At 40.3% G+C, this 26,167-nt stretch overlaps 1 protein-coding gene across 4 annotated transcripts in view; it reads right to left on the bottom strand.

Moving 5' to 3' along the window:
- The window catches only part of USP9X (ubiquitin specific peptidase 9 X-linked), a 139,847-nt gene extending 114,474 nt beyond the window's left edge, over window positions 1-25,373 (bottom strand). For 2 of the 4 annotated variants that reach the window (XM_057495780.1, XM_057495781.1), the window contains exon 1: window positions 24,717-25,370. The gene's annotated coding sequence lies outside the window, so the exon portion shown is untranslated. Of the gene's footprint in view, window positions 1-24,716 lie in introns of all 4 variants that reach the window. The other 2 variants (XM_057495778.1, XM_057495779.1) reach the window with 2 other exon arrangements.
- Between the last annotated feature and the right edge of the window lie 794 nt (window positions 25,374-26,167).

Below are 26,167 nucleotides of genomic sequence, written 5' to 3'. Positions count from 1 at the left end.
TTTTTCAGCATCTATGGAAATGATCATGTGGTTTTTGTCCTTTTTGTTGATGTGGTGGATGATGTTGATGGATTTTCCAATGTTGTACCATCCTTGGATCCCTGGGATGAATCCCACTTGGTCACGGTGTATGATCCTTTTGATGCATTTTTGAATTCAGTTTGCTAATATTTTGTTGAGTATTTTTGCATCTACATTCATCAGGGATATTGGTCTGTAATTTTCTTTTTTGGTGGGGTATTTGCCTGGTTTGGTATTAGGGTGATGCTGGCTTCATTGAATGAATTTGGGAGTATTCCCTCCTGTTCTATTTTTTGGAAAACTTTAAGGAGAATGGGTATCATGTCTTCTCTGTATGTCTGATAAAATTCCGACTTAAATCCACCTGGCCCAGGGGTTTTGTTCTTGGGTAGTTTTTTGATTACCGCTTCAATTTCTTTGCTTGTAATTGGTTTGTTTAAATTTTGTTTTTCTTTCTTGGTCAGTCTTGGAAGACTGTATTTTTCTCGGAAGTTGTCCATTTCTTCTAGGTTTTCCAGCTTGTTAGCATATAGGTTTTCATAGTATTCTCTAATAATTCTTTGTATTTCTGTGGGGTCCGTAGTGATTTTTCCTTTCTCATTCCTGATTCTGTTGATGTGTGTAGATTCTCTTTTTCTTTTTAAAAGTCTGGCTAGGGGCTTATCTATTTTGTTTATTTTCTCAAAGAACCAGTTCTTGGTTTCATTGATTTTTTTCTATTGTTTTATTCTTCTCAATTTTATTTATTTCTTCTCTGATCTTTATTATGTCCCTCCTTCTGCTGACTTTAGGCCTCATTTGTTCTTCTTTTTCCAATTTCAATAATTGTGACATTAGACTATTCATTTGGGATTGTTCTTCCTTCTTTAAATATGCCTGGATTGCTATATATTTTCCTCTTAAGACTGCTTTGGCTGCGTCCCACAGAAGTTGGGGCTTTGTGTTGTTATTATCATTTGTTTCCATATATTGCTTTATGTCTATTTTAATTTGGTCGTTGATCCATTGATTATTTAGGAGCATGTTGTTAAGCCTCCATGTGTTTGTGGGCCTTTTTACTTTCTTTGTACAATTTATTTCTAGTTTTATACCACTGTGGTCTGAGAAGTCGGTTGGTAGAATTTCAATCTTTTTGAATTTACTGAGGCTCTTTTTGTGGCCTAGTATGTGGTCTACTTTGGAGAATGTTCCATGTGCACTTCAGAAGAACTTGTACCCTGTTGCTTCTGGATGTAGAGTTCTATAGATGTCTATTAGGTCCACCTGTTCTAGTGTGTTGTTCAGCGCCTCTGTGTCCTTACTTATTTTCTGTCCGGTGGATCTATCCTTTGGAGTGAGTGGCGTGTTGAAGTCTCTTAAAATGAATGCATTGCATTCTATTTCCTCCTTTAGTTCTGTTAGTATTTGTTTCACATATGCTGGTGCTCCTGTGTTGGGTGCATATATATTTATAGTGGTTATATCCTCTTGTTGGACTGAACCCTTTGTCATTATGTAATGTCCTTCTATATCTCTTGTTATTTTCTTTGTTTTGAAGTCTATTTTGTCTGATACTAGTACTGCAACACCTGGTTTCTTCTCCTTGTTGTTTGTATGAAATATCTTTTTCCATCCCTTGACTTTAAGTCTGTGCATGTCTTTGTGTTTGCAGTGAGTCTCTTGTAAGCAGTATATAGATGGGTCTTGCTTTTTTATCCATTCTATTACTGTCTTTTGATTGGTACATTCAGTCCATTTACATATAGGGTGATTATCGAAAGATATGTACTTATTGCCATTGAAGGCTTTAGATTCGTGGTTACCCAAGGTTCAAGGTTAGCTTTTTTTTACTATCTGTCTAACTTAACTCGCTTTTTGAGCTATTATAAACACAGTCTGATGATTCTTTATTTCTCTCCCTTCTTATTCCTCCTCCTCCATTCTTTGTATGTTATGTGTTTTACTTTGTTCTCTTTTCTGTTTCCTTTGACTGCTTTTGTGGGTAGTTGATTTTATTTTTTGCCTTTGTTCGTATTTGATCGTTCCGCTTTCTTTACTGTGATTTTATTTTCTCTGGTGACATCTGTTTAGCTTTAGGAGTGCTTCCATCTAGAGGGAGTCCCTCTAAAATACCCTGTAGAGGTGGTTTGTGGGAGGCAAATTCCCTTAACTTTTGCTTGTCTGGGAATTGTTTAATCCCTCTTTCATATTTAAATGATAATCTTGCTGGATACAGTATCCTTGGTTCGAGGCCCTTCTGTTTCATTGCATTAAATATATCATGCCATTCTCTTCTGGCCTGTAAGGTCTCTGTTGAGAAGTCTGATGATAACCTGATGGGTTTTCCTTTGTAGGTGACCTTTTCTCTCTCTGGCTGCCTTTAATACTCTGTCCTTGTCCTTGGTCAATGCCATTTTAATTATGTGTCTTGGTGGTGTCGTCCTTGGGTCCCTTGTGGGCTTCCATGGTCTGAGAGACTATTTCCTCCCCCAGTTTGGGGTAGTTTTCAGGAATTATTTCTTCAAAGACACTTTTTATCACTTTTTCTCTCTTCTTCTTCTTCTTCTTCTGGTACCCCTATAATGTGGATACTGTTCCATTTCAATTGGTCACACAGTTCTCTTAATATTCTTTCATTCGTGGAGATCCTTTTCTCTCTCTCTACATCAGCTTCTCTGCATTCCTGTTCTCTGATTTCTAGTCCATTAATGGCCTCTTGCATCTTGTCCATTCTGCCTTTAAGTCCTTCCAGAGATTGTTTTGTTTCTGTATTCTCCCTCCTTAGTTCTTGCATATTTGTCTGCAAGTCCATCAGCATGGTTATGACTTTTGTTTTGAATTCTTTTTCAGGAAGATTGGTTAAATCTATCTCCCCAGGTTCCCTCTCAGGGGAGGATGTCTTGGTTATTCTGGTCTGGATCAAATTCCTCTGCCTTTTCGTGGCGAAAGAGGTAGTTGTGGGCAGTTCGCATGTGTGTCAGCGGGGAGAACCAAGTCCCTTTCCACTTGCTCCTGGCCGTCCTTTACTGGGAGAACGGCAACCCCTAGTGGCTTGTGCTGGGCAGTTGCACGCAGACGGGGTCTCTGATTCTTGCCTGGGCCACTGTGGAGTAAGCTTTATGCCGCTGCTCTGGGCGTGGCCGCTTTCAGGCTGCTACTCTGCTATGGCGGGGCCACCCCACAGGGGGAATGGGTGGGAGGCTGTTTATCGCCGTGAGGGGCCTCATAGCTACCATGCCACCCAGGGGGATAAGGTGCCTGGAGTTCCCTGGGATTCCCAGCTGCTGGGTTGAGTGTGCCGGGACGCTTCCGTCCAGCTGTGAGGCTCCTGTCCCTTTAAGACTTTCAAAAAGCACTTCCTTTTCTTTTGTCCCGGCTGTGGGAACCTGCTCCCAGGTTTTACTGTTCTGTTTCCCTAGTATCTAGCACACCACACACTGTATGTCTGTGCTCCCAGTGCGGATGACTAGGGCTGGGTATTTAGCAGCCTGGGCTCCCTCTCCCTCCCCACTCCAACTCCTCTCCTCCGGCCTGGGAGCTGGGGTAGGGGTGTCGCTCAGGTTCCACCAGGCTGTGGCTTGTATCTTACCCCCTTTGTGAGGCGCTCGGTTCTCACAGGTGTAGATGTAGCCTGGCTGTTGTCCTGTATCTCCTGGTCTCTCTTTTAGGAATAGTTGTATTTGCTGTATTTTCAAAACTGTATATGGTTTTGGGAGGAGACTTCTGCTGTCCTACTCACGCCGCCATCTTGGCTCCTCCAATTTAGTATGTTTTTACACTGTGCTGTTTAGTTTATTAGATTTTGTTTTTGTTTTTTGTTAGTGCTCTAATGTCAAAGCTTTTGAGTGATCAGTTTGCTCTTAATCCTACTTTTCCCTTAAGCACTGTTACTTTTTGGTGAATGATTTTGCAGAGCATGAGGTTTTTCAGCAAATGCAATGCAATACATATGCCTATAACAGATAATGTTTAATCTCCAAGTATCATTTTTTTCTCTTAAGATGATAGCTGGTATCTCCAGAGATGTTAGGAAGCTTTAATAGGAGAATGCATGTAAAGTGCTACACACATAGAAGGCATACAATAAATAGTTAAGTGTTGTACCAAGTTTGGTTATTTCTCCCTTGAAATGCTTATTAGATTATTATGTACTGTTGACAATTCTTATTTTTAACCATTCCCAGGCTCCATATGAATATGATCTTTAGATCAATCCAAGATAAAAATATTCTCTCAACTATAAATTACTGGGATTCTATGCTCTTGATATGCATAAATCAGAATGGCTAAGGTTAGCTTTAAAATAAATGAACAGCCTCAACAATTTTATTAATTATAGCTTATTACTCTATTGCATTAACACAGAATCCTACCATATTTCAAAATTTTTAAACTTTTTAAAAAGTTTCAAATCAAAGATATCTTACCATCTGTAAGACAATTCATAGCACAATATTCCTATCAGAATTTGTGCTGGTGCTGAAGAAAATATGACAATAAGGAAACTAAAGAAATCAGTAATAAGACATCAAAATTATGCAGTGCTACACACAACTTACTAATTATCTGCTGTTATAAAAGAATGAACAAATGAATCACCCTTTTAAGTAGAAATACATTTTTCATTTAATAGACAAGGAAATAACCTAGTTAAGTATGGAACTGGATCTGACTCCAAGCGCCAGATTTCTATTAACAATACTAAGCTGGCTCAAGTTACCAATTCTGGTTCTACCTCAACAGAATTTTTAAATTTTAAGTTATTTTCTATTTCAATGCTGCTTAAATATGCAAATTGGGATACTTAAAATATGAAATTAGAATTCAACTCCTTATGCTTATTGCTCTTCTACAAAAATCTACAAACTAAATACAAACAAAGCAATTAATATTAATGTAATGTAACAGATGGCAACACATTACTGACCACTAAGGCTTGGTTCCTTTGAGTTTCACATGGCTATCCTACTCCCGTCATACACAATGTGGGAGACTTAGCTCTCCTACTTGCATGACTGCATCACCCTGTACACATGATGTACTGCATCATCTATTCTTTACATCATTCATGTGTAAAGTCTGCTTCTGTTACTCTCATCCCACAAATCAAATGGTACAACTGAGCACCAATGCATTACAGACACAAAGCTAACCTAAATACTGAAATAGTGTGGCAGTTCTTAGTTATGAGGTAATTCTCCAGGTAGTCCAAAATACATGTACTAATGCATAAGAATATCACAAAAGTGAAAGGAAAACAGACTTGCTTTAAAAAGAGAATAATTACTTTAACTTGAGCACAAGAAGGGCACCAAAGAGATACTATGAAGGCTAGAACCTTGCAGGGAATGTGGGAGAGGTGCTCAAAGACTACTAGAATTTGGAAATTAAGTGCTCCAAATGTAGGAAATTCTACACCTAATCTCCCCTTGAATGTTTGTTGTTACAACACTGTGAAGCCCACTGCTGTCAGCTGGAAGGTTCCTCTTCTACTGAGTCAAAGCCCTATTTCCCTTGTCATGGTATCTGTTGTCTATAGTTCTACCCACTGATACAGAAAGTTATTTTTAATATTTCTACATTATAATCCTTCAAAATACTGGATTTATAGTGTACATACATCCAGATCACTGTTCAAAAGACATGCTTTTACTTAAATAGTCCTTTATTAAATCCTTACAAAGGGTATGAGGCCTTATTAAATTCTAGCCTCTACCCAAATCAGCCTGTAAGTCAGCAAAGCTGACTTAAAATATTAGCACAGTCACATACCCAATGTCATAGAACAAATGCCTACTTATCAGTTTACTCTGTTAAATGGCAGGTTAAGATAAACACAGGTTATATTAATAGCTCTTACCAAACTTTATCAAAATTAGTTAACTTTAAAAGTTTCTGAATCAATCATGAAATGTTTATCCAACATATTGAAAACAAAGACCTCATTTCATTCATCAACATTTTAAGCAAGGCAGACAGATTATCAGTAATTACCATTTTCAATATGCATCTAGTGTGGGGGGTACTCTTTATGCCTGAATTTTTCACTAGATTAAGTCACAAATGTAAAAAGTTTCAAAAGGAACTAAGGAATATGAAATTCCTTTTAGTCCATGAGATTATCATCACTGTATTTAAAAGTTACATATAATAGCTTTTTAAATACAGCCTTAAGATATAATTCACATATCACAGAAACCACCCATTTAAACAGTACAACTGTGTTTATTCAGAGTTGTACAGCTATCACCACAATCAACTTTAGAACATTTTCATCACCCCAAGAAGAAACCACATACCCATTAGCAGCAGTTTGACTCCCCATTCCCTCCTTCAATATCTCCAGCCCCAAACTAACCTAACCTACCTTTTGTCTTTATAGATTTATCTCTGGACATTTCATCTAAATAGTATCATACAATATGGAGTCTTTTTGTGACTGGCTTCTTTCATTTAGCATTTTTTTCAAGGATCATCCAAGCTGTATCATGTGTCAGTACCTCATTTCTTTTTATGTCAAAAAATATCCTATTGTATGATATACATTTTATTTATGCATCCATTAGCTAATATACATTTGCATTGTTTCTGTAATACAGTTTACACGTGTACATTCCATTGAGAGATCTAAGAGGAAGAGTATCCTTTCAAAGTCTGTATGTCTTTGTACAATTAGTCCTGAAGGTTCAATATCGTACTGCAGTATGAAGGATAATATTTAAAGAGAAAAGTCAAAAGTGGAAGCTATGTACTGAAAAGGAAATTTTAGAAAAATATAGTGAAGAAGCAAAAAGAAAATCTCAACATATAAATTTTGAAATGTAGTATATAAAGTATTTTTTTAAATTTATTCAACTATGGCACCCACCCTCCCCTTTATTATACTGAGACACTATTATTAAAGAGGCGAGAAGTCATCAACTTTTCTGACAGATCCCAAATGAAATGGACAGCACAAGAGCTAAATGCAAGGGAACCTCATCTGTACAATGGGAGAGCTGCATGCTCAGGTCCCTTCTAGCTGTATTTCATGAAAGAACAAGTAAATGTGCTGTTGGCAAATGCAAAGCAAAAGGTGGCCAAATTAACAGCAAGGCGAAAATGCTAAGAGCTCATTCACTCAGGTATTATATAGTACTGTAGTAGTTAAGAGTACAGATTGAACATAAACTGCCTCAATGTGAATTCCCATTCTGCCACTACCTAGGTGTCCAATCTGAACAAGTTCCTTAACATCTGTGCCATGGTTTCCTTATGTATAAAATGCGGATAGCAGTAACTACCTTTTAGGGTTGTTTTAAGAATATGAAGAATTTATGTATATGAAGCAATTTCACAGTTCCTTACATAGAGGTGGCTAAAGGTCAGCTATTATTGTGAGAAGTATACAAAGTAGAGTATCTATAAACTAAATTAAAAACCTGTAATTTATAATAGACAAGCACAATAAAAGCACCAAAGAAAAACATCTAAATTAGACTGGGATATACTGAAATATTTAAGATGAAATGCTGTCTGGCATTTGCTTCCAAGTGGCAGGGGTACATAAAAAATAGCTATGAGTTGAAGTTGGTGGGAGTTTATCTACATCTGTGTTTGATTTTTCCTTAATAAAGTTTAGAAAAGGGGAAAAACAAGTTAGATGAGGGCAAGGAATGCCGACAAAACCTTCTCAGAACACCTGAGCTGCATCTGAAGAGTAACGATGAGGTCAAGTGTGTGTGTGTGTGTGTGTGTGTGTGTGTGTGTGTGTGTGTGTGTGTGTGTGTGTGTGTGTGTGTGTGTGTGTGTGTGTGTGTGTGTGTGTGTGTGTGTGTAGAGATAAAAAAGAGAAATGGCACAAGGTACAGTATGAATAGTCTAATGGAGTTAATTTAACACTAGTTCAGAATAACTGTATCAAAAGACTAGCACTAATCACCTCAAATTCCTCTTTCTCCTATCTCTGACATTGTGTGTTAAGTAATGTATGCCTGTATGTCTATGAAAAGTCCACTGATGATTAAGACACATGCAATCTTCTTAAAACAAACTTAAGGGTGTTCAAGCGTCATCTATTTCCTTGTTCATTCCCTAAAACATATTCATACAGGAGAAATCTGATTAAATAATTAAAGGCAGGGTGGGGGTAAAATAATCTGTGAAAAAGATTAACTTGTCTTGGTGAGATTATCTAATACCTACTCTGTGCCAGACCATAAAAAGATAGACTGTACAATAGTTTTTTGGCCCTTAAGGAATTTACTGTACTAAACACCCCCCTCCCAGCCTCAAAGGACCAGGATAGCAAGTACATTCTTTAATGTATTTCACAAGTGTGACCTTCACACAAACGATAGCTAAGCTTAGAGATTTATTGGACAGCATTAAAAAGTCCACAACAGTGGAACAGATGCAAAACCAAGTAAATTTCCTGATTTCTTTTTTTTCCTTTTTTTGGGAAATTTATGTTTTTACTTTTTGACCACCTTCATCCTTTTCTCCCCCACATACCCGCATCTCTGGTGAACACCAACCAGTCTGTTCTATCTATGAGTTTGGGAGTTTGTTCTTAAAAGAGCCCACATACAAGACGACCATACAATATTTGTCTTTCTTATTTCACTTTGCCTAATGCCCTTGGGGTCCATCCATATTGTGGCAAAAAGCCAAGATTTCATTCTTTTTAACCACCAAATAATATTCCATTTGTATTTGTGTGTATCACAGTTTCTTTATCTTGGCTACTGTAAACAATGCTGCAAAGATCACAGGGGTGCATCTATCTTTTCAAGTTAGTACTTTTGTTTTCTCTGGAAAAATACTCAAAAGTGGAATTGCTGGCTCATATGAGCATTCATTCTTCATTTTTTTTTTAGTAACCTCCATAATGTTTTCCATTAGCGTTTGCACCGATATATATTCTCACCAACAGTGCAAAAGGGTTACCTTTTCTCCACATCAATGACAACACAGGTCATTTCTTGTCGTCCTGGTTGAAATTTCTAAGGACCATATTTTAGTCTAAATGATTGAAATCTCTCAAGAGCAAAGACTTTTCCAGATATATTTTAAAGCGAAACATGCACTATTAAAAAAAATTCTCAGTAATGTTTAACTCCATTGCCACTAACAGATTTTCTATTTTTAAAAATCTTATTTCAGAGAATTCACTGAAAACTAGTGATACTGAGCTACAAAAGACTTTAAAAATTATCTATACACAAGAGTTAAATACACGAACTATCAATAAGCATATGAAAAGGCTCTAAACATCATCAGACATATGCAAATGAATACTTAAGCTCCAATAAGATATCCTAAATCTCCACCAAAGTGACGAAAATTAAAAAGACTGACAATACTAAGTGTTGATAAGGAAGAGCAACAAGAACTACATTGCTGGTGGGATTCTAAACTGGTACAACCAACTACCTCGGAAATCTCTTTGGCAGTGTCTACCAAAACTGAACACACATATACACCCTATAATTCAGGAATTCCACTTCTGAGTGTGAACCAAAAGACATGTACTTACATGATAACAGAAACATTCTGTTACTATTTCTTCCAGTTCATTGTTTCAATCTACAATTACATGAGGAACATTATGTTTACTAGACTCCCCCCATCACCAAGTCCCCACCACATACCACATTACAGTCACTGTCCATCAGTGTAGTAAGATGCTGTAGAATCACTACTTCGCTTCTCTGTGTTTTAAAGCCCTCCTCATCCCACCCCTGCGACATTATGTCTTCAAATAGTAATGCCCCTTTTTCTTTTTACCCTTTTCCCTCCCTTCTCACCCATCTTCCCCAGTCCCTTTCCCCTTGGTAACTCAGTTAGTCCATTCTTGGGTTCTTTGAGTCTGCTGCTGTTTTGTTCCTTCACTTTTTTCCTTTCTTCTTATACTCCACAGATGAGTGAAATCATTTGATACTTGTCTTTTTCCACCTGGCTTATTTCACTGAGCATAGTACCCTCCATCTCCATCCATGTTGTTTCAAGTGGTAGGAATTCTTTTCTTCTTATGGCTGAGTAATATTCCATTCTGTATATGTACCACACATTCCCTGTCCATTCATTTACTGATGGACACTTAAGTTGCTTCCATTTCTTGGCTTTTGTAAATAGTGCTGCGATAAACATAGAGGTGCATATGTCTTTTTCAAACTGGGCTGCTGCATTCTTTGGGTAAATTCCTAGGAGTGGAATTGCTGGGTCAAATGGTACTTCTATTTTTGGTTTTTGGAGGAACCTCCACACTGCATTCCACAATAATTGAACTAATTTAGATTCCCACCAGCAGTGTAGGAGGGTTCCCCTTTCTCCACATCCTCGCCAACATCTGTTGCTGTTTGTCTTTTCGATGTTGGCCATCCTAACTGGTGTGAGGTGATATCTCATTGTGGTTTCAATTTGCAATTCTCTGATTATTAGTGATGTGGAGCATCTTTTCATGTGTCTGCTGGTCATCTGAATTTCTTCTTTGGAGAATGTCTCTTCAGCTCCTCTGCCCATTTTTTAATTGGATTATTTGCTTTTTGTTTGTTGAGGTGCGTGAGCTCTTCATATATTTTGGATGCCAACCCTTTATCAGATCTGTCATTTATGAATATATTCTCCCATACTGTAGGATACCTTTTTGTTCTATTGATGGTGTCCTTTGCTGTACAGAAGCTTTCCAGCTTGATAAAGCCCCACTTGTTCATTTTTGCTTTTGTTTCCCTTGCCCAGGGAGATATGGTCAAGAAGAGGTCACTCATGTTTGTCTAAAAGACTTTTGCCTATGTTTTTTTCTAAGAGTTTTATGGTTTCATGACTTACGTTCAAGTCTTTGATCCATTTTGAATTTACTTTTGTGTATGGGGTTAGACAGTGATTCATTCTCTTACATATTGCTGTCCAGTTTTGCCAGCACCATCTGTTGAAAAGATGGACATTTCCCCATTGTATGTCCTTGGCTCCTTTATTGTATATTAATTGACCACATATGTTTGAGTTAATGTTTGGAGTCTCTATTCTGTTCCATTGCTCTGTGGCTCTGTTCTTGTGAGAGCACCAAATTGTCTTGATTACTTTGGCTTTGTAGTAGAGCTTGAAGTTGGGGAGTGAGAACCCCCCTACCTTATTCTTCCTTCTCAGGACTGCTTTGGCTATTCAGGGTCTTTGATGTTTCCATATGATTTTTGAACTATTTCTTCCAGTTCATTGAAGAATGCTATTGGTAATTTGATAGGGATTGCATCGAATCTATACTGTTTTGGGCAGGATGGCCATTTTGACAATATTAATTCTTCTAGCCAGGAGCATGGGATGAGTTTCCATTTGTTATTGACCACTTTAATTTCTCTTAAGGGTGTCTTATAGTTTTCAGGGTATAGGTCTTTCACTTCCTTGGTTAGGTTTATTCCTAGGTATTTTATTCGTTTTGATGCTATTGTGTATGGAATTGTTTTCCTAATTATTAGTTCATTGTTAGTGTACAGGAAAGTCACAGATTTCTGTGTGTTAATTTTGTATCCTGCAACTTTGCTGAATTCCGATATTAGTTCTAAAAGTTTTGGAGTGGAGTCTTCAGGGTTTTTTACATACAATATCATGTCATCTGCAAATAGTGACAGTTTGACTTCTTCTTTACCAATCTGGATTGCTTGTATTTCTTTGTTTTGTCTAACTGCCATAGCTAGGGCCTCCAGTACTATGTTGAATAACAGTGGGGAGAGTGGGCATCCCTGTCTTGTTTCCGATCTCAGAGGAAAAGCTTTCAGCCTCTTGCTGTTCAGTATGATATTGGCTATGGGTTTATCATATATGGCCTTTATTATGTTGAGGTACTTGCCCTCTATAGCCATCTTGTTGAGAGTTTTTATCATGAATGGATGTTGAATTTTGTTGAATGCTTTTTCAGCGTCTATGGAGATGATCATGTGGTTTTTGTCCTTCTTTTTGTTCATGTGGTGGATGATGTTGATGGATTTTCAGATGTTGTACCATCCTTGCATTCCTGGGGTGAATCCCACTTGGTCATGGTGTATGATCCTTTTGATGTATTTTTGAATTCGGTTTGCTAATATTTTGTTGAATATTTTTGCATCTACGTTCATCAGGGATATTGATCTGTAGTTTTCTTTTTTGGTGGGGTCTTTCCCTGATTTTGGTATAAGGGTGATGTTGGCTTCATAGAATGAGTTTGGAAGTATTCCCTCCTCTTCTATTTTTCTGGAAAACTTTAAGGAGAATGGGTATTATGTCTTCTCTGTATGTCTGATAAAATTCCGAGGTAAATCCATCTGACCCCAGGGGTTTTGCTCTTGGGTAGTTTTTTGATTACCGCTTCAATTTCATTGCTGGTAATTGGTCTGTTTAGATTTTCTGTTTCTTTCTGGGTCAGTCTTGGAAGGTTGTATTTTTCTAGGAAGTTGTCCATTTCTCCTAGGTTTTCTAGCTGGTTAGCATATAGGTTTCCATAGTATTCTCTAATAATTCTTTGTATTTCTGTGGGGTCCGTAGTGATTTTTCCTTTCTCGTTCCTGATTCTGTTGATGTGTGTTGATTCTCTTTTTCTCTTAATAAGTCTGCCTAGAGGCTTATCTATTTTGTTTATTTTCTCAAAAACCAGCTCTTGGTTTCATTGATTTTTTTCTACTGTTTTGTTCTTCTCAATTTTATTTATTTCTTCTCTGATCTTTATTATGTCCCTCCTTCTGCTGACTTTAGGCCTCATTTGTTCTTCTTTTCCCAATTTCAATAATTGTGACACTAGACTATTCATTTGGGATTGTTCTTCCTTCTTTAAATATGCCTGGATTGCTATATACTTTCCTCTTAAGACTGCTTTGGCTGCGTCCCACAGAAGTTGGGGCTTTGTGTTGTTATTATCATTTGTTTCCATATATTGCTTTATGTCTATTTTAATTTGGTCATTGATCCATTGATTATTTAGGAGCATGCTGTTAAGTCTCCATGTGTTTATGGGCCTTTTTACTTTCTTTGTACAATTTATTTCTAGTTTTATACCACTGTGGTCTGAGAAGTCGGTTGGTAGAATTTCAATCTTTTTGAATTTACTGAGGCTCTTTTTGTGGCCTAGTATGTGGTCTACTTTGGAGAATGATCCAGGTGCACTTGAGAAGAATGCGTATCCTGTTGCTTTTGGATGTAGAGTTCTATAGATGTCTATTAGTTTCATCTGTTCTAGTGTGTTGTTCAGTGCCTCTGTGTCCTTACTTATTTTCTGTCTGGTGGATCTGTCCTTTGGAGTGAGTGGTGTGTTGAAGTCTCCCAAAATGAATGCATTGCATTCTATTTCCTCCTTTAATTCTGTTAGTATTTCTTTCAACTATGTTGGTGCTCCTGTATTGGGTGCATATATATTTATAATGGTTATATCCTCTTGTTGGACTGAGCCCTTTATCATTATATAATGTCCTTTTTTTTCTCTTGTGACTTTCTTTGTTTTGAAGTCTATTTTGTCTGATAGTAGTACTGCAACACGTGCTTTTTTCTCCCTGTTGTTTGTATGAAATACCTTTTTCCATCCCTTGACTTTTAATCTGTGCATGTCTTTGGGTTTGAGGTGAGTCTCTTGTAAGCAGCATATAGATGGGTCTTGCTTTTTTATCCATTCTATTACTCTGTGTCTTTTGATTGGTGCATTCAGTCCATTTACATTTAGGGTGATTATTGAAAGATATGTACTTATTGCCATTGCAGGCTTTAAGTTTGTGGTTACCAAAGGTTCAAGGTTAGCTTCTTTACTATCTTACTGTCTAACTTAACTTGCTTACTGAACTATTATAAATACAGTCTGATGATTCTTTGTCTCCCTTTGTATTCCTCCTCCTCCATTCTTCATGTGTTGGGTGTTTTGTTCTGTGCTCTTTTTAGGAGTGCTCCCATCTAGACCAGTCCCTCTAAGATACCCTGTAGACATGGTTTGTGGGAGGCAAATTCCCTCAACTTCTGCTTGTCTGGGAATTGTTTAATCCCTCCTTCATATTTAAATGATAATCCTGCTGGATACAGTATCCTTGGTTCAAGGCCCTTCTGTTTCATTGCATTAAATATATCATGCCATTCTCTTCTGGCCTGTAAGGTTTCTGTTGAGATGTCTGATGACAGCCTGATGGGTTTTCCTTTGTAGGTGACCTTTTTTTTCTCTGGCTGCCTTTAATACTCTGTCTTTGTCTTTGATCTTTGCTATTTTAATTATAATATGTCTTGGTGTTGCCCTCCTTGGGTCCCTTGTCATGGGAGTTCTGTGTGCTTCCGTGGTCTGAGAGGCCATTTCCTCCCCCAGTTTGGGATAGTTTTCAGCAATTATTTCTTCAAAGACATTTTCTATCCCTTTTTCTCACTCTTCTTCTTCTGGTATTCCTAAAATGCAAATATTGTTCCGTTTCAATTGGTCACACAGTTCTCTTAATATTCTTTCATTCCTGGAGATCCTTTTATCTGTCTGCTTCAGCTTCTCTGCGTTCCTGTTCTCTGATTTCTAGTCCATTAATGGTCTTTTGCATTTTGTCCATTCTGCTTTGAAGTCCTTCCAGAGATTGTTTTATTTCTGTATTCTCCCTCCTTAGCTCTTGCATATTTCTCTGCAAGTCCATCAGCATGGTTATGACTTTTATTTTGAATTCTTTTTCAGGAAGATTGGTTAAATCTATCTCCCCAGATTCCTTCTCAGGGGAGGGTGTGGAGGATGTCTGGGTTAGTCTGGTCTGGATGAAAATTTTCTGCCTTTTCATGTTGATAGATGCAGTGGTATGCTGTTGGCTCATCTGTCAGCTGGGAGAACCAAGTCCCTTTCTGCTTACTCCTGGCCTTTCTTTCCTGGGACAACGGCAACCCCTAGCAGCTTGTGTTGGGAAGTTGTGCGAAGACTGGGTCTCTGTTTCTTGCCCGGCCACTATGGAGGAAGCTCCCTTGCTGTGAGCGTGGCCAGCCTCAGCCTGCCGCTCAGCTATGGCGGGGCCGCGCCGGAGGCGGAACAGGCAGGGGGCTGTTTATCGCTGAGAGGGGTCTCAGAGCTGCGCTGCCGCCCAGGGTGTTAGGGCGCCCGGAGTTCCCCAGGATTCCCAGCTGCTGGGCTAAATGTCCCGGGGTGCTTGTGTCCAGTTGTGGAGTCCCTGTCCCTTTAAGACTTTCAAAAAACCACTCGCTTTTCTTTGTCCCAGGCAGGCCGGCTGCAGGGACCCGCTCGCAGGTTTTGCTGTCCCGTTTCCCTAGTTTCCCACACTCCTCGCACTGTGTCTGCACTCCGGGTGCGGATGGTTAGGGCTGGCTATTTAGCAGTCCTGGGCTCCCTCTCCCTCCCTACTCTGACTCCTCTCCTCCTGCCAGGGGCTGGGGTGAGGGGCGCTCAGGTCCTGCCATGCTGGGGCTTGTATCTTACCCCCTTCGTATGGTGCTGGGTTCTCGCAGGTGTGGATGTAGTCTGGCTGTTGTCCTGTATCTTCTAGTCTCTCTTTTAGGGATAGTTGTATTTGTTGTATTTTCAAAAATATATATGTTTTTGGGAGGAGATTCCCACTGTCCTACTCATGCCGCCATCTTGGCTCCGCCTCCCTTTTCTCTTTAATCAAAAATTTCTCTTCTCGACATGTATCTAATTTTTCCTACACCTCTACAAATATAGATTTAAAAAAAAGAAAAGAGTAGCCTAAGTCATCTCTTGTCCAACATCTTGGTTTTAGCCATGAGAGAACTAAGGAACCAAGAGTGAGTGAGTGAGTGAGTGAAGTGATTTAACAGTGAGAATGGGATAAATGGAACTAAACTCTGAGTCCAGTACCCTCCCACTGACTACACCATTTTCATTAAAAATATGAACACTGTTTTTTAAGAAGAAAACCTCCAAAAACTGGACCGATGGAATTATTCCAATATTTAAATAGTAAGATTATTCATCTATTTTTGTGTTATCAATCTATCTTAAAAGCTGTAAAAATAACACCTGAACAAAAACCATGAAGAAGAGCCTACAGTTACCTCTCCAGATGCCAGATTCTAGTCCCCTCCCTACATTTTGGGGGATGGGGGTGGTCAGGAAAAGCATGTGCTTTGATGATCCACTGTTTAAGTAATGCAGCCACATTGGGAAAATACAGTCATTCTATTACCCAGATTCCTTCTCTCCATGACCTTTCCACAGATCTCAGTAGACAGAAGCTCTCAGTGAGGAGGACAAATTGCAGATGGGGTTAAGAGCTAAAGGAGAAAACAATAAAGGTGTTCTGCTTTTCAGCTCTGTACTCCATTCAGTGACAGAGACGCAAAGTCAAATTAGTAGCACCTATCTCATACAAGGGCAGTCCCTGGTATCTCATTCCTTATTGTATTCCCTAAACCATTCTCTTATCATCTCTCAGCCAAACTTAAAAATACTGTCTCAATTCCCCTGCTACACAATTCTCCTCCAACCTGTCTGCCATGATGCTATTAATCTTTCAAAAAACAAACACAAATTTAATGATCTCTTTCCTTTCACTTAAACTTGAAGACCCACCTTATTACCCTAAAAAGAAAATACATATGCCCTAAAGTGGCACTCAAGGTTTTTCTTTGTGATCTAGCCTCACCCAAACTACCTTTCTAGTCCTATCCCCTGTAATCCTTTCCCTCCCAATTTCTTCAGTGCTCCTTTCTACATTGTACTAACTTTTTGCTAAAAACACATTTGTATTTCCATTCCTCCATTTCAAGTAGTGGTTCTCAAAATCTGCCCCTGGGCACATTTGGCAATGTCTGGAGACTTTTTCAGTTCATCACAGCTGAGTGGGAGAAGAGGTGCTACTGGCATCTTAATAGAGGCCAGGAAGGATAGGACAGCACCCTACAACTGAGAATTATCTGGCCCAAACTGTCAATAGTGTGTAGGTTAAAAACCATGTTCTCAAGCTGCTGCCTGAGCCCAGAAGTCCCTGCTCTAATTCATATGGCCACCAAAATAGTACACCTTTGAAGACCAGCAAAGCTCATTCAACTCCAAATAGAATAATTTATTCATCTCTTCTACTACTTCATTTTTCACACTTCTATTTAATAGAGCACTTATCACACTACATAATTGTCTGGCCCAGTAGACATTAGAACCTAAAGGTAAGGATTAGTTATCTTTATATCCCCTTGTGTCAGAACAGTATTAAATAAACAAATTCACTTGTTGTAAAATTGCAATCACCCAGTCCAAATCCTTCATTTTACAGTTTCATGGAGGTTAAATAGTTTAATAGATTAGTTAAAATGGTAGCCTAAGCCTTCTGACTCAGGTCAGAGGTCTTTACTACCCATTATTCTGTCTCAATCAGGATGAGAGGTTCTGACCACTAACAAAGGACAGTTCAGATCTAGAGACTATCAACTGAGCATCATGAAACTTCTCAGAGCCACCTTCCCAGGGGCTGTTTCTGAAGAAACAAAAAGTAGTAGAATGAGTTAAAGCCAAAAGAAAAGCACAGAAAAAATGCTACCAGAGCTCAGAATTAGAAAATGATTCACGAAGATGGCATGTGGTAAGCTAGGTACTGTAGGCTGGCCATGAAGGAGAGACTGAGCTCCAAGAATGAAGCCTTGGGAATAGGAAAGGCTGGAACATCCACATCAACTATGGATATATTTTGATTAGGAGGGAAAACAAAAAATCTTGGAAATACAGACCAGAAATATGCCAAAATGACCTCATTTGGGTAGAACTGGCACATTAAGTTTTGAGCAGTATTTGGTGAGAGAGCAAGAGTTAAGTAGGTTAGGGAGGTACTTGAAGAGTATGATACTTGGGGCTGTGCAGATGAACAGAAGCCAAAGAATCTTTCCATGACAATCTCTCCTTTCACTGACAAGATTCTTCTTCCCATGATGCACTGAGGATAACTAAGGTAATCCTTAAGAAGGAGCAATTGGAGACAGCTGACATTTACATGGCTCAGGTAATAGCACCCACCATCAGACAGGGAATACACTGACAGGCACTACAGTGGTTCTTCCTCCAACCCTCAATCTGGACCCACAGTCCCTCTCACCCCAGCTCAGCAAGCTCCAAGTCAAAAACTCCCAAGAATTTTGGATAACTGATTTATATATATATATACAACTGATTTATATATATACACACACAAAGGACATAGTAAAGATACGTACATATGATTAAATGTGGGTAAACAAGATTTTCTGCAGTCATTTCCACAAGAGTCTAGGCAAACACTGTACATAGGCAGACCCTCCTTTCATACAAAATGCATTCTTGAAAATGTGACAGAAGTCAAACATTCAAAGCCAAACAACAGACTCACATGTTTCTAGGGCTTTTTCCAACTCTAAGTAAGAGTCAGTATGCAGAAAAATATGATAAAATCCCTAATTACACCTAAAGTTTCACTTACAAGCTTCATTACACATTTGCCATACTTAATCTCGTTTCATTTTAATTATTTCATTCACCATTGAACAAAGCGAACCAATAACCAATGAGCATAACCTAAGCCAGAAAGTTTCAAGATTTATACACCTAATCAGCTCCCTGTCTCAAGGATATGTAATTCGAGACATGCAGCGGATGAATTTTTTTTCACTCATTTTTATAAAGGGCAAAACACAACTGACCTTGCAAATTAACACCAAAGACAAACAGTGCAAAGCTTCTGAAACAAAACTATTCCCAGGGAGGCAACACCACCCATTAAAAGAAGAAAAACTTCAATCAGATAATGGATAAAAGCCTGAACCTGACTTAGAAGGGAGGTTCACAGTTAATATACACTGTATTGAAGTGCAGACTACACAAAAGAAATATATCACAGCTGAAGACTAACATTTTTCAAGAGGAAAAAGTACAGAAACAGGAAGCAGAACTCACTGTATAAAGTTCTTGTTAAGACATCCTTACTGTTTATATACACAACTGTAGTATGTACTGGTACCTATTTCCCATTCCACAGCACATTAAAAAGGAGGAAACTAAGACTGGAACCACAACTAAGAACAGTAAAAATTAACCATTATTGAACAAATGGGATAGCTTACACACACACACACACACACACACACATTAATTCAAAAACACCTGGGCCTTTAAGTGTATATGTGCCTATTCTATAAACCTCAATAGCCACGGATGATGAAATGCAACAGAAACATAAAATGGAATAAGCCGAAGAGCAATTAAATTATGTTCATGTTATTGGCCCTAGCAAAGAAAAGGAAGCCCTAAAAAAGAATACTGAAGTTAACAGAAGCAGGAAGGCATTGGGCATATATGGAGAATTGAGGGTCAAGTAAATGGAGAGAAAAGACAGAAAATGGTGGGAAATTAAATTGGAAAGTTATATTAAAAACAACTTCATGATCAGAGTTTTGAGCAGTATTTACAAAAGTAGTATCTAAAAAAGGAGTAGGGGAGGAACTAGAGACATGAAAACAGTGTCTCCTAGGCAGAATGAACAAATGGCACACACTTAAGTCCTGAGGCAGGAGTAAATGGAAGCAAAGGACAGGGGGAACAAAGAAACATGACTTAGTAAACTGATAATGTAACTGATGAGAACCTTTGATTCCACACACATCTAAATAATATAGCTGCTTCTACATAATGAAAATTATCAGGAGTTTGTTTTGCTTTTATTCTCTTATGTTCACCAAACCTTTTCTTCACAACAGAATAAATCAATTTCATAACCAGATAAAAATTATAAAGAGAAAAATATGTAACATCTTCACAAAGTTTTCCATCAAATAATAAACTGGTTTAAATATTTAAAAGCTCTGGTGTTCTGAAAAATTCACTTACTTACACAGAACACCATCCCCTAGGACATCAAATTCAGTATTTTGATAATGCTTCTTTACCCATTTCCTTTAACATGAGTATCAAAGACAGCTGCCCTGCTTTCAAAATGGTACTCTTTTGTCTCACAGACCCTAGCTCTAGAGAATTTGTGGAAATTGATTTTTAAAATCATTCTATCCAGTGTATGTGACGGGCAATTCTGTTTTGCTCACCTTGTATCCCTGTTATTAGGTAAAATACCTGGCAGAGATCATAGGCATTTAACATGTAATTGTTGAATTTAAAAGTACAAAATAAAAAAGACTGAAGAAAAATCAGACAAAGTAATAAACCAGAAGAAAAGCAGAATATGCTGGAATTCATTTCTAAACTAGTAATTCTCCAAGGGTGGTTCCATACCTGGGAACTTGTTAGAAATGCATACTCTCTGGCCCCATTCCATACCCACTGAATCGAATTCTGGGGGCAGGGCCCAGCAATCTGTTTTAACAAGCCATCCAGGTTTAAAAATCATCACTTTAAACCAGGGCTGGCAAACCATGGTCACAGACCTAGTTCAGCTTGTTTTGGTACATCCCACAAGCTGAGAATGGATTTCACAAAGGAATGTTTATAATCAATTTGATGATAAGAAACATTAACTTTAAACCTCAATTAGGCAAAATATTGTATTATTAGCACCCCCACCACCACCAAAAATTCTAGTCTTCTCATTAAACCTGGATTACAAATAATTGTACTCAATTATCACTGTTTTGAATTTCATCAATAGAAAATTTACCTAATATCCTCGATTTTACCTCTTAGTATACACAACGCCTAACATTTATGATCTGGCCCTTCACAGATGTTCACTGATCTTTGCTCTAAAATGGGAGGTGTTATCAAGGAGAGCAACCAATTCTTTCTGTACTACCTTGATCAGGGACAAAATACTGTTAGATAGAATATGAATCTAACGCCATACAATAATTTCCATTCTTTCTTGTTTCCAAGTTAACTGAGTAAACTTCAAACTCTAAATAGCTGAGTAGAAAGAACAGCAAGAGATGTATGTAACCAGCAAACTAAACTTACAACTGAATAACCACCAAAGTCAGTAGTAAAGAAATGGGCATAAGTAGGACAGGAAAGGGAGGCTTCTCCTACTCCTTTTTTTCTTCCTAAATTTTCTTCTCCCACTTCACAGGCTGTGGGGCTGATGGGACCCAAGACTACCAGTTCAAAATCACTCTTAAGAAAACAATTCTTCTGATAATGGTTGGCCAGCGTGGGTCTAAAGTACATAATTATCAATTACAGAAAGGATAAAATGAAAAAACATAATATGATGATACATCATTATGTACAAGTAGTTCTAGGCACTGGGAGTCAAATATTATTCCCCAAGATCTTGCTATTCAGGCAGTTATTGTAAACAATAGCAGTATATGTACTCTGTAATACACTAACGTAGATGGCATCCCTGACATTACTATCCATTACCAGGGAGATAGATTTAAGTATGAATTTTATGGGAGTGACTACAAAAGTAATGGAATCCAAAGATTTTAATAACTAATGTGACCTGTTAAATATGGAAATAGCTTCATACAGAAGGTAGTCTATGCACAATATCTTAGTCAATTTACTACACTTCTTTGAGCCATGTTGCTCACAAGATTACATCTAAGACTCCTTCCAGACCGACTCATCATAAAAGTATTAGGTCGATTTAAGTGACTCCAAATAATGAAAATAAGCAAAAAAAAAAAAAAAAAGGGGGGGCAAAGAAACAGAGAAATCATACCAAGAACATCTGGCGAATTATTCATCCAACAAATGATTACTGAATGTCTATATGCCAGGCACTTTCTAGGTGTTAGGAATATACTAGTGATTGAGTCTGACCCGATAGATGCCACCAACCTACAAGAATTTGGAGGACAAAATTAACCAAAGCATCTGGAAGAAAACAAGTAAAACAAACAAAAAGACAAAAAAACATACAAACATACAGTGCAGAGATAACTGACAGAGCATCAATACAGAAAAGGAATGACAGAAGGAAGGGGTAACACCAGAGTATGTAATTTCTAGGCAAAAATTAAAAGCATCTTAAGTATAGCTAGCTATTCCTAAAGCCAATATTCAAGAATTCTAAAAGAATCCATTTCTACTATACTTGGGATTTGGGCTCACTGTAGAAAAGTGTAGCTCGGAATTAAATTCTATTTAATATATTTAAGGAAACTGAAAGGTAAAAGGAAAATTCTATGAGCGTATATAACTAAGTATATTTCTTTTAACTTAATTTGGTCTCCTTCTATGGGCACAATAAAGAATGACTAAATTAGAGCTAGGAAGGACTTTAGAGATCAGCTAGTGCAATACCACTCACCTTCATACAATATATGCTTCTAGACAACAGTAATCTCTAGAACATTGCCTGACAAATGGTAGGTATTCAGCAAATATCTGCAGAATGAATAAAAAAGAATCTAATGCCTTAACAGGTATTACTAGTGTTATAAAACTGGGTCATAACTCTTAAGAAGGTGCTCAGTAAGAGATAACGAACAAATGCATTTTATGTATGTGTGTATATGATAAAATTCTGTGTGGAATCTTGATCTCTTCCCAATTATTAAACTGTCTGAACTTTTCATGTTTATGTCTGGAATTTTCAGCAGTGTGACTGACAGAACAACTCAAACAAAAATGCTTCTGCCTAATGGTAGGATACAAAACTCTTTAAGAGTCTCAGATCTCCCCTTTCCCTAAAAGGGATTGCAGAAAAAAAAAAGAATTAAGAAACCCTAGCTGCACATCAGAATCATCTTTTTGAGTTTTTCTCATGCCCAGTTCCCACCCCAAACCTATTCAATTATAATCTCCAGAGACTAATACCCAGGCAAACACGTTTTGAAAAAGCTCCACAGGTGATGCTGATACACAGCTGACATAGAAATCATTAAGACAATGACTGAAAATAGAATTGGAAACCCATAAGCTGCCAAATACATGTGTAAGTGTGTGTGTGTACTGGAGCCCACAAGACTAGCACAGGCACATGTGAAAAGTAAGGCACATGTGAAAAGAAAGATAAAATGTGCCCTTCAAAGTTACTTTGAGAATTTATATTCTGACATGTATTGTTCTTGCTGTTATTTTATCTTTCCAGTCATTTTCCCTCTCTGAAACTATCAAGGTCAGCAAACAAAAATAATTGGCATGAGATGACGCGTTAGAAGTTAAATGGTCATGCAGAAAATAAGGGAAAAGGGTGGGGAGAAAAACCCGTAATACAAAAATCTTGTTTTTAAATTAGAGAAAGTAAAGCATAATAAGATTCAGAAACATTTTGAGTTCACCCTTGATACACCAATTCCAAATACTTCTCATTTTCACCCTACCCAAACACGTAAAAAATAAAGCTTAAAGGGTTAAAGTTACAAGTATGACAAAACACAGTTTTAAAATTGAGAAAACAAATGTTACATCTTTGTACATTTAATACATAAGTCTGTAAGAACCTGAAAAGCATTTGCTGAAACCAAAATGGCAGCCCACTGAATAGATCTTTAAAGGAGAGTTTGTAGTCTTTATTTTTCAGTTCAAGCTTACGGATTAGGAAAGCCAAAGTACACACGGTTAACGAGTCCTTAACACATTATCACTAAGAGTAGACAATGAGCTCTGAAAGAGGGTGCAGTACCTGCTGAAGTTTCCTAATCAACATACCCCAGATTGTTCCTCAAAACTGAAGGTATACAAACGTTATGTAAATTTAGGGGACTCGGGTTTCAAGGTAAAAGAATGCTATATATATTTCCCTCTCCCCCTTAATAAAGTATGAATTTTTGACCTACATCTACAACCCGCTCAAACTCAGACAATCAAGAAATTACACACACCTGTAAACTGCATGGTGGAAAATCCAATTAACGTTACAACAATGGAACTTTCCAAAAAAATATGCTTAATTTAAACAGATTCTATTGGGAGTCTTAAATATCCCCGTGTAAATTCCCGTCACCGCAGAAATCCATCCAAATTTTACAAAACATGTATATACACCTGCTCCATAACTCTTTAACGTAGTATTTCACAATGAATGAAAAATATACCATTTATCAAACCCGAAGCCTCCCATCACACGAATCTGAAGGTTTTATCATTAACAAAAACGCACATACTAGTATTTTTGCAGAAACAGTTAAAAATAGAAAAGTGGTGGGTCCAAGCTAGCTTGGAAGCGATTTCTGCATCAAAACATCTTTCGCGGCTTTGGCCCTCAGCAGATGAACGGGGGCAAAGGAGGTGCAGGAGGCCGATAACCTAGCTCAGGCTCCCAGACCACAGGGCTGAGGAGAAGCTGCCGGTTATCGCAGGAGGGTGGGGGGAGGCGGACAAGTCGTCGAGCCTGATAGCCAGGCGAAGCCGAGGCCTAGCTCTACTGCTCCAAATCACTCCACCTCAGTAATGGCGTTTGGTGTAAAGTAGAACAAGACTGGGAAGGAGAGCGGCCGCGAGTCCGCCAAGCGCCGGGCTGTAAGCCCCGAGGTCGGGGGCGACTGTCCCTGGCGCCGACCCGGCCCCCGGGTGCGGATGCGGGGGCTGCACGCCGCGCCGGGAGACTCCATCCTCCTACTCGGCCCCAAACAGGACGGGAAGGGGGAGAAGGGGGAGGGACAGAGCCGTCAGCCATTTTCCCTTAGAGTCCAAAACACACAGACACGCTCTCGGGACGCCGGCTGGGCATGAACCGAACCCCGCGCCTCCACCCGTGCCGCGCGCGCTCGCCCAGCCCAGAGCGGAGGAGGGGAGCCGGGAAGCCCTCGGCCCGTCCGGAAGCCGCCGAGTTAAGAACCGCGCACTCGCACACCCCCCTCATCCTCCTCCTCTCACTTACATCCAGCTGTTGGCCCCGGAAAAGCGCGCTGTCCCGGCAAGGCTGGGTACTCACCGCACGACACAGGCGTCCTCCTCTCCTCAGAACCAGGGGACTCGGAAGCAGCAGGCGCCAGCAACACTCAGTCCCGGGACAAGGCTGACCCTGGGTGCATCCCAAGCCCAGGAGTGACGGGCGACCAAGTGTGCCGAAGGGGCAGCGGCGGCTGCAGGCGCCTCCTCCTCCTTCTCCTCCGCCGCCGCCGGCGGCCCTCTTCCCCCTTCTCCCCTCGGGCTGGGGCTCTCGCTGAGCTGAGACGGGCTACGGGCGGTGCGTTTCTCCTGCGTCACCTCCTCCTCCTCCTCCTCCCGCAGTGGCGGCTTCACCTTACCCTGGTCGCCGCCTCTGTCTCCGCTCCGGGCCTGGCTTTGCTTCGGCTTGTTCCTCGCTCCTGGCGCTGACCCGAGCACCGGGCGCTGAGGCGGCCGCCTCCCGTGAGAGGCGGCAGCGGCGGACTCCCGCGAGGCCTAGGAGCTGAGGAAGGCAGTGAGGGACTCTGCGCGGCAGAGACAGGACGGGCCGGGCGCAGGCAGGCTGCAGCTCCGGCGGCGGCGGCGACCAGCTTCCGCAGCCGCGGATGCCCGTCCTCGCCAATATGGCGGATCCGGCAAATCAAAAAAAAAAAACCGCTTGGCCAGCGCGCGGCGGCGGTAGCGGCGGCGGCAGCAGCGGCGGCAGCAGCAGTGGTGACGGCGGACGCAGCGGCGCAGCCTCCCACAAGCCCCAGCACCGCCCAAAGTCCTGAGGTTCCCCGCCCCCACCAAACCCCGCCCCCCCACAGGGCCCGCCCCTCGACCCTCCTGCTGCGCTTCCCCACCCCCTCCCGCTCAGCTGCTGCTGAGCTCCCTCTTCCTCCCCGCCCCCCGGGACGTTGGTGCGTGCCGCGGGGGCGGGCAGGACGGGGCCAGAGACGCTGGGAACCCGGAGAGCTGGGTGGGGGAGGGGATGACAATGCGGTAGAGATTGTTCGCGCAGTACTGTTTCTTCCTACGGCCCTCGCGCTACGGTCAGGAACTGTGTCCCTCATCCCTCGGTTTGGGAGTGGTGTGAGGGCAGGAGTGGCACAAGGACGGGCAGAAGTGGGGGAAGGAGGACCTGAAAGGACCTGGCGTACCACGCTGGGAAAGTTGGGTGATCGGGACCTGCGGGGCGTTCGGCCAGGACAGGGTTAATCACGCGAACCACAGCCGCGTCAGAGTTTGACTTGGCCGCTTGTTTTTGTTCCATTGTGAACAGCGGCCCTGCCAGCGAGTGCCCGGATGATGATGTCACCAGCCTCCCCCTTTTCCGGGATTGTGGGGGGAGGAGTAGCGGAAAGACGATCTGTGAGAGACCACGCGCTTGGCAGTCGCGCCCGCGGTGCCTGGGGGGTCCCGGCGGCGCAGCTGACCCCGCGTCACGTTGCCTTGTGAGCCGGCCAGGCCCATGGGGCGGGTACCTTGGGGACAGCAGGGCTCCACGGCCTG

This window comes from Manis pentadactyla, chromosome X, assembly GCF_030020395.1.
Source record: "Manis pentadactyla isolate mManPen7 chromosome X, mManPen7.hap1, whole genome shotgun sequence".
Classification (NCBI taxonomy): domain Eukaryota; kingdom Metazoa; phylum Chordata; class Mammalia; order Pholidota; family Manidae; genus Manis; species Manis pentadactyla.
This window is presented reverse-complemented; position numbering and strand designations above follow the sequence as displayed.